The sequence below is a fragment of the Macaca nemestrina genome, chromosome 8, assembly GCF_043159975.1.
Source record: "Macaca nemestrina isolate mMacNem1 chromosome 8, mMacNem.hap1, whole genome shotgun sequence".
Lineage (NCBI taxonomy): Eukaryota > Metazoa > Chordata > Mammalia > Primates > Cercopithecidae > Macaca > Macaca nemestrina.
The window spans coordinates 141,203,978-141,217,110 of record NC_092132.1 but is presented as its reverse complement, the minus strand read 5'-3'; the positions used below and the strand labels follow the sequence as shown (position 1 = coordinate 141,217,110).

At 36.8% G+C, this 13,133-nt stretch overlaps 1 protein-coding gene across 7 annotated transcripts in view; it reads right to left on the bottom strand.

Moving 5' to 3' along the window:
- The window catches only part of LOC105491127 (DLC1 Rho GTPase activating protein), a 520,902-nt gene that overhangs the window by 414,938 nt on the left and 92,831 nt on the right, over positions 1 to 13,133 (bottom strand). Inside the window, exon 1 of one of the 7 annotated variants that reach the window (XM_071068616.1) lies at positions 12,680 to 13,007. The exons of 5 other annotated variants lie outside the window; for them this stretch is intronic. The gene's annotated coding sequence lies outside the window, so the exon portion shown is untranslated. Of the gene's footprint in view, positions 1 to 11,571; positions 11,589 to 12,679; positions 13,008 to 13,133 lie in introns of those variants that run through there. One more of the 7 variants, XM_071068620.1, reaches the window with a different exon arrangement.

Here is a 13,133-nt window from a genome sequence, read left to right as displayed (position 1 = left end):
AACAGACATTTCTCAAAAGAAGACATTCATACAGCCAACAGACACATGAAAAAATGCTCATCATCACTGGCCATCAGAGAAATGCAAATCAAAACCACAATGAGATACCATCTCACACCAGTTAGAATGGCGATCATTAAAAAGTCAGGAAACAACAGGTGCTGGAGAGGATGTGGAGAAATAGGAACACTTTTACACTGTTGGTGGGGTTGTAAACTAGTTCAACCATTATGGAAAACAGTATGGCGATTCCTCAAGGATCTAGAACTAGATGTACCATATGACCCAGCCATCCCATTACTGGGTATATACCCAAAGGATTATGAATTATGCTGCTATAAAGGCACATGCACACGTATGTTTATTGCAGCACTATTCACAATAGCAAAGACTTGGAATCAACCCAAATGTCCATCAGTGACAGATTGGATTAAGAAAATGTGGCACATATACACCATGGAATACTATGCAGCCATCAAAAAGGATCAGTTTGTGTCCTTTGTAGGGACATGGATGCAGCTGGAAACCATCATTCTTAGCAAACTATCACAAGAACAGAAAACCAAACACCGCATGTTCTCACTCATAGGTGGGAACTGAACAATGAGATCACTTGGACTCAGGAAGGGGAACATCACACACCGGGGCCTATCATGGGGAGGGGGGAGGGGGGAGGGATTGCATTGGGAGTTATACCTGATGTAAATGACGAGTTGATGGGTGCAGCACACCAACATGGCACAAGTATACATATGTAACAAACCTGCACGTTATGCACATGTACCCTACAACTTAAAGTATAATAATAAATAAATAAATAAATAAATAAATAAATAAAAAGAAAAGAAGAACTTGATAATAATTACTACTGCTGATTCTATAGCCTGAGAGAGCAAGGTGCAGATGAAGTACCACTGGCTGATATCAAGTGTGCAGTCTGCAGAACTAACAGTAGTTAGATCATAGTCACTATTCATCAAGCATTTATTCAGTACCCAGTGAGTGGCAGAAACTTGGCTAAACATTAGGAATATAAACCTAAATTATATATTCTACCTCTGCTACTAAAGCTTACAATTTTGTGGGAGAAACTCCTGTAGACAAAGATAATAGTTCTAAAGTTAAAGTTCTATCATGGCCACAATATCATTGGTAGGGGTATGAATACCAAGTAGAGGCTCATTAATTTCCTTTCCCTCCCTTCCCTTCTCATTATCCTTTCCTTTCCTTCCCTCCTCCTTCTCTCCCTTCCCCTCCTTTCCTTTTTTTCCCCTCCCTCCCTCCCTCCCTCCCTCCCTCCCTCCCTCCCTCCCTCCCTTCCTCCCTCCCTTCCTTTCTTGGTGGCTCAGGGGATGGTGGATATGTCAGCTAGGGCTTCACGGAGGCGAACATGTCTGAATGAGATCCTCTGTGGTAAATTTTCTGCCTCCAGAACGTTCAAGTCAAATGGTATTTGAGGTACAGTTTCCTACTGGATGGAAGAAAACTTCCTTTCTTTCTGGCTTCAGATTTCTACTATTCTAGAATTACCTTTTTGGAAAAGATAGCAGAGGAAACAATAAACTCCAGGGAATTGCTTGCAACTTGAAAACTCACTGGTACCTTGGAGGGGAACATGTATCAGAAGCATTTCAGAGAACAGGTTTTTTGTTGTTGTTTTTTTGTGTTTTTTGTTTGTTTGTTTTTTAGATGGGGTTTCACTCTTGTTGCCCAGGCTGGAGTGCAATGGTGCTATCTGGGCTCACTGCAACCTCCATGTCCTGGGTTCAAGCGATTCTCCTGCCTCAGCCTCCTGAGTAGCTGGGATTCCAGGCATGTGCCACCACGCCAGGCTAATTTTTTAATTTTTACTTTCTCCATGTTGGTCAGGCTGGTCTCAAACTCCTGACCTCAGGTGATCCGCCTGCCTCGGCCTCCCAAAGTGCTGGGATTACAGGCATGAGTCACCATGCCCAGCCCTCAGAGAACATTAAGAGAAGAAATTTTTCAAAGAAAACAGTTTTAGCGTGTGTCCCATAACAAATGATTCAAGTCTTCAGATTGAAGGGAACTCATGAGGATGCAATGGTACCAGAAAGAAAAATTGACCACGTAAGAAATATCGTTGTGAATTTTCAGATTTAGGAGACAAGCAAATGGTTCTAAATGTAATCAGAGAAAGAGAAAAAGAGATTATGCATTAGGAGTTGGGAATCAATTGTATCAGATTTCTCAAAAGTAACAGTGCAGAGAAGATGACAGGCAAATATGACTTCAAAATGTGGATGGGAAATTATGTCGGCCTTAAAATTATGTGATAAGTCTTAGTTTTATTTTTAACCTCTTCTCAAAAGCTACTGAAGAGATAGCTACCCCCAAATTAAAAAATAAACACAGCAGGAAAGACATGGCAAAAGGAAGCCAAGAATTCAGCACAAGTGAGGATGGAACAGAATTTTCAGGATAAAAGTTGTGTACCAAGTCCATGGGTAAATCATTTCACATAAATCCTGAAGTTCTCTCTGGGAGATGTCTCTTAAAAAAGGGAAATAATCAATTATATATGACATATTGAGAGGAATTTTATAATAATGTCAAGCAATTTGGATGGAAGAATTATTAATAGTTATTGAGAACATTAGGGATATCAATTATCAACCCCAGGAAAAATGGTTTTACAAGAAGGAAAATATAAGTATAGCACACTCCATAAGTTGTGGCTATTTTTTTTCATGTAGTCAAAATAATGCAAATAGTAAACATTAAATTAACCAAAACATTTGAAGCAATGATTTTCAGTGCATAGGATTCTGTAAGGAGTGAGGTTAGGGACAGCAGGGAAAATAATTTAAGGGAGATAGTCACTTTCTATAGCAGGAAGTTAAGAGATAATGTCTAAAATAGAAAAAAAAAATCATAGTACAATCATATTGTTTAGAAATGCAGAGTTAAATATCAGAAGACATAGCTAAAAATAATTTAAAGTATTATGATTTTGTGTGCCATTTGCTAAGAAAGTTTTATCTCTGGATTTCAGAATTCATGCTAAAAATATTTTAAATTTTTAAATGTTCTACAGCAGTAATTAAAGATTGAGTTGATGCATAAACATGACTGCAGTTCTTCTACAATATGTCCGGCGGTACCAAACCATTCCTTTTGCCCCTTCCCACTCCCCACACCATCCCCTCGCAATTACACAAACACCAGTCTCATGTATGTAGCAAAGAAAAGGTGCCAGTTTGAATATTTATGTCACCAATATCAGTGCAATTTCTATGAGATTCTTAGGTCAGTTCCTTCAGAGTGTCCTTTCCTTCCCCTACTCTCCTGGGGAATTCCTGAAATTTGGAACAGGTATTCTTAGGAATTGTCTAAGCCATAGTTTTCCTAAAATGTTATTTGAATAGAAGTTTAAGATACATAAAATAGCATATAAATAGCATTACATTAGCAAATGCACATGAATGGGAATTCTCACTCAAATTCCCACTTTTCCTGAATACCTCACTCACAGTACTTGGAAAGATAGCAACTTTTGTATTCATCCCATCAAATGCAGGTATCTTGTTTTGTCCTTTGAGAATACGTGTGATATATATAAATGTGTGTGTGTATATATATATTTATATATAATTTATTTATATATTTATATATTTATAGATAAATAAATTATATATAAATATATGTATACACACATATATACACATATGTATACAGATACATGCACACATAAATATGTATATGTAAACACACATACACACATATAAATGAACACGCTATTGACTTCTGGGTTGTGAGTGTGTGTGTGTGTATACATATATATATCAATATAAATAAGTGAAGGCATGATTGACTCTAGGATATTCTATTAAATATTCTGAATATTTAATGGAAGGGAAAATAAAGACATAACGGTACAGCCACTTTACTTTTCTTTTTTACTTTTTCCTTAGATAGCTAGAATTACTTCTGGTTTCCCTTAGAGTTTTTGATTCTGATTAGCCATTGCCTGTTAAATTTCTAGGTCACGTTCTCGGCCACCTACTGCTTTATACACATACACATACGGACACACACACACAGACACATACACACATATGTATATATATACACACATATATACATACAGACATATACACACAAATATATATGTGTGCATATGTATGTATATAAATATACACACACATATAAAAACAGTTATCACATAGCATGTGCTTAGTTACTGTGGAAAGAAAGAGAAGATATAAGGAAAATAATCTCATGTTAATTAAACATAACTTATACTTTCTAAAATGCTCTCTTGGCATATGAACCAAGAAGACACCTCTACATTTGGCGTATTTTGTTGCTATGTGGTGAGGGTCACCTTGGTAAGATGCGTACACTGGAAACCTGAACATCCTCTAATGATATGAAATCTTACTGTATCTTAGCCTACTCTTGGGGAGTCACACTTGTACATCATATGTGCCCCGAAAACACTTACTTAATTGAATTAGGCAACTAGAAAAGACAATCAACAACCTGTGAACAGACATGATCACAGGACCACAACTTAATGTAGTTCTTCAACTCAAAGTAAATCTTCATTACAAAGAGCATTTGTGGAAGCCAAAATGAAACCCATTTTCTTAATGTCAAAAAACAAATTACCAAGCAAACTACATTGTATACATTTGGGCGCCTTCCCACTGGCACACAGCTCAATGATCGATGAAGAAGGATGCTCTTTATTGCCAAACTGAACTGACATATGCTTAGGAGCAGCAAGAAAGCCCAGGGAAGATATTATGTTTCTTAATTCCTTTATGTAAAGTCACAAACAAATAGCAGAAACCTTAAGATCACATTTTTAAAAAGCATTTCTATGAGTCTAGTCCAGACAGTCAACTTTCAATAAAAAACAAGGAGTGTTTTTCCTTTAAAATATTCATGTTACCTAATCTAAATTAGACAAGACTAGAATTAGACTGTGGGTGGATAAACCTTTAAAAACATAATGAAGAATTTACCTCCATACGATTTCATGCAGATTGTCTTTCTTTAGTAGCAATATGTGTTTGAATCCCACACAAAATCATTATTCATCTACTTTTACATACTTTGTTTAATGCTGGAATTTACTTGTTATACCTCATTACATGTTAGTGGAAAACATGAATCCCTGTTAAAATTTTTATTGGCAAATTGCTTTATGAAGATTAAAATATTATATATGAAATAGCTTCCATGTCTTTTGATGTTTGGAAAGCATCAAAAACTTTACTAAATTAAAGAATAAGTTGGCCGGGCGCGGTGGCTCAAGCCTGTAATCCCAGCACTTTGGGAGGCCGAGACGGGCGGATCGCGAGGTCAGGAGATCGAGACCATCCTGGCTAACACCGTGAAACCCCGTCTCTACTAAAAATACAAAAAACTAGCCGGGCGAGGTGGCGGGCGCCTGTAGTCCCAGCTACTTGGGAGGCTGAGGCAGGAGAATGGCGTAAACCCGGGAGGCGGAGCTTGCAGTGAGCTGAGATCCGGCCACTGCACTCCAGCCCGGGCTACAGAGCAAGACTCCGTCTCAAAAAAAAAAAAAAAAAAAAAAAAAAAAAAAAAAAAAAAAAAAGAATAAGTCATCTATAATGAGCCAAGTAAGGGGAATAAGGAGTATATCACTTTTTCCAAAAGACACATCCAACGTTCCATCAATTTTGGTCTTTAGAAGATAAATGAAGAAATAGGTACCCAACTGAAAAATACTATTTTATTGTTGACCAAGTTTTAGGTATATCTGAGTTTTTACTGAACTTAAAATACTTTTTTTTTTTTTCTCATTCTTAGCCCTCAGTGATTCAGGCAAATTTGAAAGTTAACTCTTTCAATCCACTAGAAGTCAGCTCCTGAGAAAAGAGCAGGGTGTTGCAAAATTGCAAGCTATTATTTCAGTGGTGCTCTATTTTTATATCCAGGTTGCTGCTATTTAATGTCACTTCCAGTAGTGTCTAATTTTCTTGCAGAGGAGACCAGATACTGGCAGCGTTTGACTTACCACCCACTTTATGGCTCAAGTCAGCCAGATTTGGAGATTCTTTTAACATTTTCTTAAGCAACACACATGTAATTTGAGGAAACTGGGAATATTTTATGATATTTTCCTGATATCACTGAGATCTTTCTGGGGACATTGGTTTCTAGGAGATACCAGAATTAACACAGCCATGAGGGACAATATTGCTTTATGGATGTAGCAATTTCTAAGTATCTATGTTTTATTTGGATCTCCATGTTTTATTTTTTTTTAAGTATGCAATCTTCTTAATAGTAGTGTTTGATTCTATATAGAATAATTTGGGCATTTACAAATACATTGTACCTTAGATTAATTCTGCAAATAAATTCATTAATGAATAATTATCTTTTTGGGCACAATATTTCTTTTCTGTAGAATCTCTTACAATAAAGAAAAGTATTGCCTTTCTTCTGAGCTTGTTTCACTTGAAATTTTTCATGTAACAGGAAGTAGCTTAGGGTTAAATTTGGTGTTAAATGTGTGGCTGACCTTTTTATTATTGATGGCAAAGCAGTATGATTGAAATGTGGTTTGCCTTATTATAAAAAGATATTTTTATTCAACAAGGAACACAGATTATAATGTTTTATCATCATCATGGTGAGATGTGGTTTTGTTTAAGTGGTCACTTTATTTTTAGCTTTGCTATCATTTCTAAGAACACTCCAACAGTAGACACAGTAATCACTAAGTATAAATAACAGATATAGCTACATCAACACAGGTGCTCAGATAGCAAGTTGACAGTAGGGAATTACATTTTTAGTCATTCCATAAGCACAATTTTCACTGAAATTAGGAACAAGATGTCATTAGGGACTTAATTACTTCTGTGAGCTTGGTATCCCATTTGGGCCTCTGCTATCAACTTTTGTCTTCCATACATTTCTTTTATTTTTTTGAGACGGAGTCTCGCTCCGTCGCCCAGGCTGGAGTGCAGTGGCCGGATCTCAGCTCACTGCAAGCTCCGCCTCCCGGGTTTACGCCATTCTCCTGCCTCAGCCTCCCAAGTAGCTGGGACTACAGGCGCCCGCCACCACGCCCGGCTAGTTTTTTGTATTTTTTAGTAGAGATGGGGTTTCACCGTGTTAGCCAGGATGGTCTCGATCTCCTGACTTCGTGATCCGCCCGTCTCGGCCTCCCAGAGTGCTGGGATTACAGGCTTGAGCCACCGCGCCCGGCCGTCTTCCATACATTTCTATCATCTCATCTTAATTTTGTCATCTAACTGTAAATGTTTGAGCTTATTTTTATCAACAAGTGTTTTTCTTAATACCTAAGAAATATTAAGTGCATTAGAAACTTACAATGACAATTATAATAGTAAAAAAAACCCCTTCAATTAATTAAGCACTTATTATGGACTAAGTACTGTATTTGGTGTGTTACTTAGAAGCTATCTCCTTTAGTAGTAATACAAATATTGTATGAAACAGATACCATTATTGCTCTAATTTGATAGGGAAGAACTTTGGCAGGACTAAGTAACTAGCTCAGTGTCAAATTCATACTGGTGGGCAGGAATTCTCTCCCATTTTTGTAAGGATATCTGTGAAATAACTTTTTTTTTTTCCCTGGTGATTAGGGTTAGTTACCTAAATTCTACATACCTCAGTTTTCTCAGTTCTATGGTGGGAATGAAAAAACTGTTGAGGGGAAAATGATAATGAGTTAATAATAATAGATTATAATATATGTAGAACACTTAGTCCATGGTACATTTCAAGCACTCACTAGATGTAAAGTCACTTGGTCATGATGGTGGTGATGGTGATAATGATGATGACTCCTTTAGCTTTCGACTGATCTTAGCTGCAGAATCCAGGGCTGAGTATGAGCTGAAACTATCTCTTTCTTCTATGTCCGTGATATTTCTTTTCTTTTTTTTTTTTTTTTTTTGAGACGGAGTCTCGCTCTGTCGCCCAGGCTGGAGTGCAGTGGCCAGATCTCAGCTCACTGCAAGCTCCGCCTCCCGGGTTCACGCCATTCTCCTGCCTCAGCCTCCCGAGTAGCTGGGACCACAGGCGCCGCCACCTCGCCCGGCTAATTTTTTGTGTTTTTAGTAGAGACGGGGTTTCGCCGTGTTAGCCAGGATGGTCTCGATCTCCTGACCTTGTGATCCGCCCGTCTCGGCCTCCCAAAGTGCTGGGATTACAGGCTTGAGCCACCGCGCCCGGCCGTGATATTTCAGTAGAGATGAGCGATTAGAACAAAATGTGAGTGAAACACAACTATTCTTTATTCTTTTTTTTTTTTTTTTTTTCTGAGATGAAGTTTTGCTCTTGTTGCCCAGTCTGGAGTGCAATGGCGCAGTCTTGGCTCACTGCAACCTCCGCCTCCCAGACTCAAGTGATCTCCTGCCTCAGCCTCCCGCGTAGCTGGGATTACAGGTGCCTGCTATCACACCTGGCTAAAGTTTTTGTATTTTCAGTAGAGACAGGGTTTCACCATGTTGGTCAGGCTGGTCTCGAATTCTTGACCTCCAGTGAGCCGACCACCTCGGCCTCCCATATTCTTTCTTGATGAATTGACCTATGCCTTTTTAAACAAGGACTTGCTGATTATACCGTATGCAAAACAATTTGCACATACCAAATCTCATCTGATGCTCAACATGAACTGGAAATCCCATACTTTACTAATAAAAAGCAGACACTCAAAGTAGTTATGGGGCAAGCATCAAATCACAGAGCTTCAAGTGGTAAAGAGGAAATCAGAGCCAGTTTTCTGACTTTGCCCATTATTTTTTTCAGTACACCACCCCATTTAAATTGTGGAAAATTCGCTAGTGCTCTGTTCTCACTGGCCTCATGTAACTTTTAATTTCAAACCATTTCTGGATGCCTATGCTTCCTTCTGGTGCTTAATGAACTTGAAATGTCATCTAATGAGAGTGTTGTTAACCTCTGGCCTCAGGCTCTGATGACTCTTTCCAACCTCTTACTTTCCTTCCCCTTTAAAAATTATTATTCTATTATTACAGGATGTCTGGAAAATAAGAAAGAAGTCCAACTCCCACACATTACCATTCCTCAACCCTGGTTTTCCTTTTTTTTTTTTTCCTTCGCTTTTCCTACCATTCATTTCACAAACATTTGTTGACAAATAAGCGTTGATAATTCCTGAAATGCTAATTATTTTGCTAATTGCTGGGAATAAAAGAAACACTAATTGAGTATCTAAACTTGCTGTTTGATCTTCCTACTTCCTTTCTATCTCATTTCCATTAACAGGGCTGATTTTTTCTCTGAATTGCATTGCTAAAACACTTTGTTATTTCAAGCTAATACAGAAACAACCTTTTCACACATACAATTGTCTTTTCCATCCATTTATCTCAATTAATGAGCAAGTTCATAAGCATGCTGTTTATATTATCTTTCAGATTTTTTTTTGGCATTGAAGTCACTGTTTAATCTTTTAAAGTTCATTTACATACTCTGTAATCCACTGAATCAAAACTAACAATCTTTTTAAACGGGGTCTCAAGATCCTAGTTTATTCATTATTATTCTGTTTAACTTTCTTAAAAATTGCCCATTTATTTCTCAAAACTCTATAAACTATCAGTTTAAAGCCAAAACAGAACCATAGAAGTAAACACTGTATTTCTCTATCATACCAAAGTCAATCAAGAGTCATTCTTCTCTGTAACTCTGTTTGGTCTATGTTGTTTATGCAAGGCGCTTATCTTTCGTGTGGGGAAGGCAGGCCCAATATTCACACTCCTTCCCTCAAATCTGAAAGTTTTCGGTGTTCCCTTGTCCTCTTCCAATTCTCATGTGTAATTCTTGACATGTCTCTGTTTTGATAATAACATCCTTGATCTAGATCTTGGTCATTTGGAACTTTGCCATACTGTAATAGTTTTTAAAGAGTGATTCTCATATAACACTGACATCACTCATTTTTCAAGAGGAAACCAATAAAATACAAACAGAAGATGAATTTCAAATGATCCATTTTTGACCTATTTTAAGCCGGTAAGACCTAAACCTCTATGAATAAGATTAAACCATCCCATAAGTATTTGTAGTGAGTTATACAGTATGGGTAGGTATAGACGGAGACAGAAAAATTCTCTTTTTAAAATTATAATGCCCTTATGAAGAAAATGAAGTGATGTGCCCTTTTTCACTAGGCCTTCTAGGAATCATGCAGTCAGCTATAAGAGCCACCACTTCATTCCACTTATTTCCCATTCCAATAATGTAGAGTGTGGTGACATTGAAAGGAAGTGTTGAATAGTATATCTTTTAAGTAGAAATAACATCAGGAAACTCAATCTGGTCATGAAAATGGAAAAAAAGCGCATCATGACACATTCTCTCTAAAGAAATGGCAGCTACTAGAAATGGAATGTGTTATGTTTATGAGAAAGGGTCTTGTCTCAGAAGGTATACTGCTTCAGCACACACAGCAACAAATGTTGTCATTTATGAAGTATGATGCAGGTGAAATAGCCAACGCTCCCATTTTATACCACATTGCTCAGACATTTATTTATATACTATAAAAATTCTGCATTCTACAACTGAATGACTTTGTAGAAGGCTTAGAGTAGATATACAAATCAATTAAGGGATTGAAAACATGCTGGAGAAATGTAAACTTTTTTATATATCAACTTAGGCTTTTTATATATGTAGTGAAATAGAACATAGAATTGGAAATAAGCTACAGCAACAATGATTTAGGCTAGATAGAAGAAAGGATGTCTGGGGGGGGTTACTGTAAAATTGCCTCTGAAAGTCATTGGTTGGGATAGTTTTATTATGATCATTTGAGTACAAGGATATAAATTAGAAAAGTTATTTTCTAGCCCTATTTTTAAAGAAACACCAGATTAATATAATTATTAAAATATGGATTGATTTTGACATAAATATCAAATATAATAAAATAGTCATAAAGCAAGTTACGACTGTAAAGTGTTTGTTGTAGGCATACTAATTTGATTTTTTTTAAAGTTATGATTTTTTTCCCATATAAGTAACACTGTGACAGCTTTACTCTTTTTTTTTTTTTTTTTTAAATAAGAGGATCTCCAATTTTCTGTCTGTAAAGCACCCTTCTACTGGACATGTTCATACTTCATTATGCATAATTATTATTGGAAGGCAGGATGATGGGATAAAAAGATACATGAATTATGAATCAGGGCACTGTGGCTCTGCTGTCATCTCTTCTGCTAGCTAGAGGTGTGACCTTGGACAGGTCACTTTTAAATCCCATTTCTCAGCTTCTTGTAGGCAAGCTCAAGACAGTGTTAGCGGAGACGATCTTTTACGTTCTTTCCTTCCCTGAAATTCCATTTGGAGATTTTAATTAAATCATAATTTAGGTAAGTCAGTATTTTATCTTTCACATATATAAAAAGTGGATTCTTTTTCTCATATTTAAGGAGTTTTAACACAAATTGTCACTGAATAGTTAAAATGTATCAATATAAGTTATTCTAGTATAAAATTTGAGAATAGCTAATATAGCAGATGGTCACCTTGTACTAAATAAAAACTTATAAAGAAAACACTTACTTGATTTCTTATGATTCAACTGTCAAAATAGCTCTCCATCTTTCACTTAGTATATTTTGTGTTCATCTAATAGATTTGAAAATGTACATGAATATTTCTTCCCTTTATGTACCATTTTATTTCTGGAAAATGATGATTTTTATTATAAATATTCAGAAATACAACAGTATCTTATGCATTATAAGTCCATACTTTTTCAGTCATTACTAAAGTTCTTTCCTAATATATTGTACATTTAAACATTTAAGATTACCTTAAAGAGACTACAGTCAGGTGGAAATGTAATTTTACAATTACATAAAGTAAGGACACAAACAGTTTCCATATGACTGGAGTGATTTCTGACTGCCTTAAAAGAGTTATAATGAGTGTCAGTGTCATTGAGATTGACTTCAGTTATTCAAAATATTACACAAAATGTGACCTAAGCAGTGAATCCAAGAAAATTAATGTAAACTAAATTCGATTCTGACACTTAAATTTCCAAAACTCAGATTAAATACTACTTAGGAGAGAAATAATTCCTGAAATTTCACGTGTTTACTTTTTTAAAAAAATGAACCTTTTAAGCTGTGCAGGAGAAGCTTGACATATGGTTGAAACTGGCTTGGGTAAAATAATAATAAATTCAATCTTCGTAGTTTTAAATGAGACACAAAATACTCTTTGGAGACTGATTATTAAGCAAAAGTCACTCGGGTGCTTTCTACTCTCCCTCTTGGCACAGGAAGGTAGGGTAGGAATTCATTTACACCTCACACTGATGTGTGAGAAAATGTATTTGTTTCACGTTGTGCCAAGAAATAGGAAAACTGATCTGACAGCTCAATTAATAAATAAGTTAAACATGACAAGGGATAAAAATAAAATCTTACTTTATGGAGGAAAACAGTTAAATCTATATGGAGTCTATTTTAGAACTGACAGTTTGCTAAAACGAATTGACTCACAATTTTCTACTTATCAAACATTTTCCACTTCTGATTTTATGGCTTTGCTCTAAAACCTAGGAAGTCACCAACTCAGGGCAAGATGCTAACATTTATCTCAATCTTTCTCTCTCTTCAAAGACCGCCTCAAAGCATAAAGATAGTCCATAGCGTCTTACCTAGACAACGAGGAGCTGAAACGCCAAGGCATGACACTGCTCAACACTCAGGCTAGGAAAGAAGTCCGTCCCCCGTTGGTTTCTCCAAAATCTAAGTTCCCATTTCGTGGTTGAGATCATGGCTCTATTGTGAGCAGTTTCACGCAGTGTGTGATTCTAACGCAAACACCCTCTGCAGCTGGAGGGAGCCTCAGCTAAGGCAGGATTCTGTCAAGGCATTGCCAGTGACTTCTGTCTACTAAATTCAGACTGAGGTTTTGCAAAAGGGGCCTCCACAACCAGGCCCAGATTGCCTGGAAAGTATTTCCTGCCTCTGAGGAGTGTGCATGCGAGAAAGGCTGTATGAAGAGAGGGGAGGAGGGGAGAGCCCAGCCGCCTGGGCGTTTTAGGAGTTCTGATTTTACACAGAACTCAAGTGAGTTTTGTCAGAGCTCTTGAGGTGATTAGCTGGAGA